Source organism: Salmo salar, chromosome ssa20, assembly GCF_905237065.1.
Source record: "Salmo salar chromosome ssa20, Ssal_v3.1, whole genome shotgun sequence".
Classification (NCBI taxonomy): Eukaryota; Metazoa; Chordata; class Actinopteri; order Salmoniformes; family Salmonidae; genus Salmo; species Salmo salar.
Genome location: NC_059461.1, coordinates 19,548,164 through 19,555,746, shown reverse-complemented (window position 1 = coordinate 19,555,746; position 7,583 = coordinate 19,548,164).

Here is a 7,583-nt window from a genome sequence, read left to right as displayed (position 1 = left end):
ATGTTGAAATTGTGTTAAAAAGCATATTTTTCATCCTATATTCAATATACTGTATTTTGGATGGTTGAAATGATGTTGAATTTCATATTTGATTAGACATTTTATTTGACATTGTTTCAATGTTGATAGTAAAATGGTATGTTTGAATCAACGTCATTGTTTCAACATCATGCCATCAACTATTCAATATTATTTAGGTAGTCTACGCAAATGAGTTTGGAAGCTGATCAATATCTAATTGTGTTTACATTATAGCTCAGCTGAAACCAACACAGCTTATTTTCAAAGCTAGGCAGGGTACCCAGACATGCATCTGGATGGTAAACTTGTTCTCACTGAAGTGCATTACCCCTCATACAAGTAGGAGTCATTGTTCAGCGAGGAATCGTTGTTAGCTAGCAAGCTAATTTAGCAAGTGCTCTGTGATGCTAGCATAGCAAGCTAAAAACTAACTTTTCAAGTCTGCTAACTAGCCAGTCCATCTAGCTACCTAGACAATGAGCACACTGAGGCTGCGTGCAGCCCAAAAATGTCACGTGACAGACATGCCTTGAAAGAGTTCTAATCTACATTACGCGGCTACGAGACAGAGGAAGGGGTAGCCTACTCAGCTCATTGCTCCTTGTCTTCAATGAGAGAGACTTTTCAGTGTTAGCTCATTTGGAAAATGTGCTAGGCTACTGGAGGATAATGGCACAAGAAAGTTTAGTGTACGAAACTTTCTGAGCCAAGACCAGGATTTGTGGAATCTAGCTCCGACTACATCAATTCGCCCGAGGGTGAGTACAAATATATATTCGGTCACACGAGTGGCGTAGCGGTTTAAGGAATTGCATCGTCAATGTAAATTGTCTGGTGGCGATTTTTTTTTATGAATTGTTCAGCAGTCTAATGGCTTGGGGGTAGAAGCTGTTGAGGAGCCTTTTGGTCCTAGACATGGCGCTCCGGTACCGCTTGCCGTGCGGTATCAGAGAAAACGGTCTATAACTTGGGTGACTAGAGTCTCTGACAATTTTATGGGCTTTCCTCTGACACCGCCTGTTATATAGGTCCTGGATGGCAGGAAGCTTGGCCCCAGTGATGTACTGGGGGCGTTCGCACTACCCGCTGTAGCGCCTTAAGGTCAGATGCCAAGCAATTGCCATACATGGTTGGTGATGCAACCAGTAGGGATGCTTTTGATGGTGCAGCTGTAGAAGCTTTTGAGGATCTGGGAAAAGGTTTTGTTGTGCCCTCTTCACGACTGTCTTGGTATATTTGGACCATGATAGTTCATTGGTGATGTGGACACCAAGGAACTTGAAACTCTCGACCCGCTCCACTACAACCCCGTCGATGTTAATGGGGGGCTGTTCGACCTGCCTTTTCCTGTAGTCCACGATCAGCTACTTTGTCTTGCTCACATTGAGGGAGAGGTTGTTATCCAGGCACTACACTGCCAGTTCTCTGACCTCCTCCCTATAGGCCGTCTCATTGTTGTCGGTGATCTGTTGGGGCGGTATGCGAATTGGAGTGGGTCTTGGGTGTCCGGGAGGATGCTGTTGATGTGAGCCATGACCAGTCTTTCAAAGCACTTCATTGCTACCGCGTGAGTGCCACGGGGCGGTAATCATTTGGGCATATTACCTTAGTCCCTGTGCCCAAGGAAGCTATGGTGGTCTGCTTGAAACATGTAGGTATTACAGACTCGGTAAGGGAGGTGTTGAAAATGTCAGTGAAGACACTTGACAGTTGGTCCACGTAGGCTTTGAGTACACGTCCTGGTAATCCGTCTGGCCCAGCGGCTTTGTGAATGTTGACCTGTTTTAAAGGTTTTGTTCACATCGACTACCGAGAGTGTTATCACAAAGTCATCCAGAACAGCTGGTGCTCTCGTGCATGCTTCAGTGTTGCTTGCCTCGAAGCGAGCATAAAAGGCATTTAGCTCGTCTGGTAGGCTCGCGTCACTGGGCAGCTCGCTTCTGGGTTTCCCTTTGTAGTCCGTAATAGTTTTCAAGCCCTGCCACATCCGACTAGCTTCAGAGCCGGTGTAGTAGGATTCAATCTTAATCCTGTATTGACGCAATGCTTGTTTGATGGTTCGTCTGAGGGCATAACGGGATATCTTATAAGCGTCCGGATTAGTCTCCTGCTCCTTGAAAGCGGCAGCTCTAGCCTTTAGCTCAATGCGATTGTTGCCTGTAATCCATGGCCTCTGGTTGGGATATGTACGTACAGTCACTGTGGGGATGACGTCATCGATGCACTTTGTCATCGGCTTCATCAATGAGGTGGTGTATTCCTCAATGCCATTGGATGAATCCCGGAACATATTCCAGTCTGTGCTAGTGTAACAGTCCTGTAGCGTAGCATCCGTGTCATCTGACCACTTCCGTATTGAGCGAGTCACTGGTACTTCCTGCTTTAGTTTTTGCTTGTAAGCAGGAATCAGGAGGATAGAATTGTGGTCAGATTTGCCATATGGAGAGAGGAGGAGAGCTTTATATGCATCTCTGTGTGTGGAGTAAAGGTGGTCTAGGATTTTTTTTCCCCCCCTGGATGCACATGTGACATGCTGGTAAAAATGTTGTAAAACTGATTGAAGTTTGACTGCATAAAACTTATAAGGTACTCTACCTAAGGCGAGCAATACCTCGGGACTTATTTTAATATTAGACATCGTGCACCAGCTGTTATTCACAAAAAGACACACACCCCCACCCCTCTTCTTACCAGACGTACAGTTGAAGTCGGAAGTTTACATACTTAGGTTGGAGTCATTAAAACTCGTTTATCAACCACTTCACAAATTTCTTGTAACCAAACTATAGTTTTGGCAAGTCTGTTAGGACATATACTTTGCGCATGACACAAGTAATTTTTCCAACAATTGTTGACAGACACATAATTCACTGTATCACAATTCCAGTGGGTCAGAAGTTTCCATACATTAAGTTGACTGTGCCTTTTAAACAGCTTGGAATATTCCAGAAAATGATGTCATTTAGAAGCTTCTGATAGGCGAATTGACATCATTTGAGTCAATTGGCGGTGTACCTGTGGAAGCATTTCAAGGCCTACCTTCAAACTCAGTGCAAGGAGGCCTACAAGCCTGAGTCAGTTACACCAGCTCTGTCAGGAGGAATGGGCCAAAATTCACCCAACTTATTGTGGGAAGTTTGTGGAAGGCTACCCGAAACGTTTGACTCAAGTTAAACAATTTAAAGGCAATGCTACCAAATACTAATGCAGTGTATGTGAACTTCTGACCCACTGGGAATGTGATGTAAGAAATAAAAGCAGAACAATTATTCTCTCTATTATTCTGACATTTCACATTCTTAAAATAAAGCGGTTATCCTAATTGACCTAAAAAGGAATTTTTACTGGGAATAAATGTCAGGAATTGTGAAACTGAATTTAAATGTATTTGGCTAAGGTGTATGTAAACTTCCAACTTCAACTGTAGCGTCTCTGTTTTGCCAGTGCATGGAAAATCCCACCAGCTCTATATTGTCCATTTCTTTGTTCAGCCACGTCTCTGGTGAAACACAAGATGTTAGTTTTTAATGTCCCGTTGGTAGGATAATATTAATAGTAGGTCATACATTTTATTTTCTAAAGATTGCACTTTAGCAAGGAGAATGGAAGGCATTGGAAGTTTAGTCGCTCGTCTCTGGCTTCTCAGAAGGATCCCCGATGTGCGTTCCCTTTTCCGGCGTCTTTTCTTCACGCAAAAGGCGTGGATCTGGGCCTGTTCCAGTGAAGCAGGATATCCTTCTCGTCGGATGTGTTAAAGGAAAAGCTTTCTTCCAGTCTGATGTCCAGAAGTTATTTTCAGTAATAAGAGACGGTAGCAGCCACATTATGTACACAAGTTACACAAAATGCAAAAAATGTACAAAATTGCACAATTGGGAGAATGAAAAACGTCAGCCATGTTCTTCAGCGCCATGTCTTCCTCTGACACATTGGTGCTTCTGAGTTAAGCGAGCAGTGTGTCAAGAAGCAGTGCGGCTTGGCAGGGTCGCGTTTCGTAGGATGCATGGCTCTTGACCGTCGCCTCTCCAGAGTCCGCACAGGAGTTGCAGCAATGGGACAAGACTGTAACTACCAATTGGACGTCACGAAATTGGGGAGAAAGTACAAAATATATATACACATACACACACTACCAGTAAAAAGTTTGGACACACCTACTCATTCAAGGGTTTTTCTTTATTTTCACTATTTTCTACATATTAGAATAATAGTGAAGACATCAACACTATGAAATAACACATATGGAATCATGTAGTAACCAAAAAATAGTTAAACAAATCAAAATATATTTTATATTTGAGATTTTTCAAAGTAGTCACCCTTTGCCTTGACAGCTTTGCACACTCTTGGCATTCTCTCAACCAGCTTCATGAGGTAGTCACCTGGAATGCATTTCAATTAACAGGTGTGCCTTGTCAGAAGTTAATTTGTGGAAGTTATTTCCTTTTTAATGCATTTGAGCCAATCAGTTGTGTTGTGACAAGGTAGGGTTGGTATACAGAAGAGAGCCCTATTTGGTATAAGACCAAGTCCATATTATGGCAAGAACAGCTCAAATAAGCAAAGAGAAACGACAGTGCATCATTACTTTAAGACATGAAGGACAGTCAATGCGGAACATTTCAAGAACTTTGAAAGTTTCTTCAAGTGCGGTCACAAAAACCATCAGGGGCTATGATGAAACTGGGTCTCATAGGAAAGGAAGACCCAGAGTTACCTCTGCTGCAGAGAATAAGTTAGAGTTACCAGCCTCAGAAATTGCAGTCCAAATAAATGCTTCAGAGAGTTCAAGTAACAGACACATCTCAACTGTTCAGAGGAGACTGCGTGAATCAGGCCTTCATGGTCGAATTGCTGCAAAGAAACCACTACTAAAGGACACCAATAATAAGAAGAGACCAAGAAACGCAAGCAATGGACATTAGACCAGAGGAAATCTGTCCTTTTTTTGTCTGATGAGTCCAAATTTGAAATGTATGGTTCCAACCGCTGTGTCTTTGTAAGACGCAGAGTAGGTGAACGGATGATTCCCACCATGGAGGAGGAGGTGTGATGGTGTGGGGGTGCTTTGCTGGTCACACTGTCAGTGATTTATTTAGAATTCAAGGCACACAACCAGCATGGCTACCACAGCATTCTGCAGCGATACGCCATCCCATCTGGTTTGCGTTTAGTGAGACTAATTTGTTTTTCATCACGACAATCACCCAACACACCTCCAGGCTGTCTAAGGGCTATTTTACCAAGAAGGAGAGTGATAGAGTGCTGGACTCACCTGGACTCAACAATTGAGATGGTTTGGCATTAGTTGGACTGCAGAGTGAAGGAAAAGCAGCCAACAAGTGCTCAGAATATGTGGGAACTCCTTCAAGATGGTTGGAAAAGCATTACAGGTGAAGCTGGTTGAGAGAATGTTAAGTGTGCAAAGCTGTCATCAAGGCAAAGGGTGGCTACTTTTAAGAATCTAAAATATATTTTGATTTGTTTAACTTTTTTGGTTACTACATTTTGGTTACGACAACACTTTTTCCCCTGTAAAATGTTGGCATTGATCCCCAGATCCTCAAAACGTTCTCCAGCTGCACCATCGAGAGCATCCTGACCGGTTGCATCACCACCTGGTATGGGAACTGCTTGGCATCCGACCGTTATGGCGCTACAGAGGATAGTGCGTACAGCCCAGTACATCGCTTGGGCGAAGCTTCGCCGTGTGACAAATAAAATTTGATTTGAACTACTGATCATGACAATGGGGTGAAACTCCTGGACAACATTTGTAATTGACCATTTTACTTTGACCTGTCCTCTTTTTAGGATATGTTGTTTGTTAACATGACAGCTAATTTTTTTATTTGATTGAGCACCATCCAGGTTAGGCTATTTGATGGGAGAAACCTGCATGATGTAAAAAGTGTCTCATTACATTGTTATACATTTTATCTCCTGCTTGTAAGCTACAGAAAGGCCACCTACTCTTTCTACCATATCCTATATCTGCTACATGATTTATGTTACATTATTTGTTTGACAGAACATTGTTGGAACTCTACAGAGATGAGTCTCTCCAACACCATGCTGGAGAGGCGTGCTGGGAATGGACAAGCTAAATATTTTGCACCCCTGCCTTTGACAAAGTGGGCACTGCTTATCAAAGGGCGGCATCCTCCCCTAAAAAGCCCATATGCCCATGGATGAGAGAAATTTTCATAATTTTTTGGCAGAATTAGGTGAGGTTTTATGTGTTGTTGGATGTGTGTCTTGGGCAGTTTAGCTCAGAAAATGCCTCCCTCGTCAATCTGCTGCCATAGGTGGCCACCTAACCCAGCCTAATGAGTGGGCCACCATGATGGAATTAAGTAAAACTAGAAGTCCAAACCCCTATCTCCATCTATGGATAATTTATGAAAGGGCCAACTGAGGACAACAACACAACGAGATGCATCAACTCAACAATTTTACTGTCAAAAGCGTCTGGCTCGATGTGATGTGATTGGAGTGAAGCCAAATACACTGCTCAAAAAAATAAAGGGAACACTTAAACAACACAATGTAACTCCAAGTCAATCACACTTCTGTGAAATCAAACTGTCCACTTAGGAAGCAACACTGATTGACAATACATTTCACATGCTGTTGTGCAAATGGAATAGACAACAGGTGGAAATTATAGGCAATTAGCAAGACACCCCCAATAAAGGAGTGGTTCTGCAGGTGGGGACCACAGACCACTTCTCAGTTCCTATGCTTCCTGACTGATGTTTTGGTCACTTTTGAATGCTGGCGGTGCTTTCACTCTAGTGGTAGCATGAGACGGAGTCTACAACCCACACAAGTGGCTCAGGTAGTGCAGCTCATCCAGGATGGCACATCAATGCGAGCTGTGGCAAGAAGGTTTTCTGTGTCTGTCAGCGTAGTGTCCAGAGCATGGAGGCGCTACCAGGAGACAGGCCAGTACATCAGGAGACGTGGAGTAGGCCGTAGGAGGGCAACAACCCAGCAGCAGGACCGCTACCTCCGCCTTTGTGAAAGGAGGAGCAGGAGAAGCACTGCCAGAGCCCTGCAAAATGACCTCTAGCAGGCCACAAATGTGCATGTGTCTGCTCAAACGGTCAGAAACAGACTCCATGAGGGTGGTATGAGGGCCCGACGTCCTCAGGTGGGGGTTGTGCTTACAGCCCAACACCGTGCAGGACGTTTGGCATTTGCCAGAGAACACCAAGATTGGCAAATTCGCCACTGGCGCCCTGTGCTCTTCACAGATGAAAGCAGGTTCACACTGAGCACGTGACGGACGTGACAGAGTCTGGAGACGCCGTGGAGAACATTCTGCTGCCTGCAACATCCTCCAGCATGACCGGTTTGGCGGTGGGTCAGTCATGGTGTGGGGTGGCATTTCTTTGGGGGGCTGCACAGCCCTCCATGTGCTCGCCAGAGGTAGCCTGACTGCCATTAGGTACCGAAATGAGATCCTCAGACCCCTTGTGAGACCATATGCTGGTGCGGTTGGCCCTGGGTTCCTCCTAATGCAAGACAATGCTAGACCTCATGTGGCTGGAGTGTGT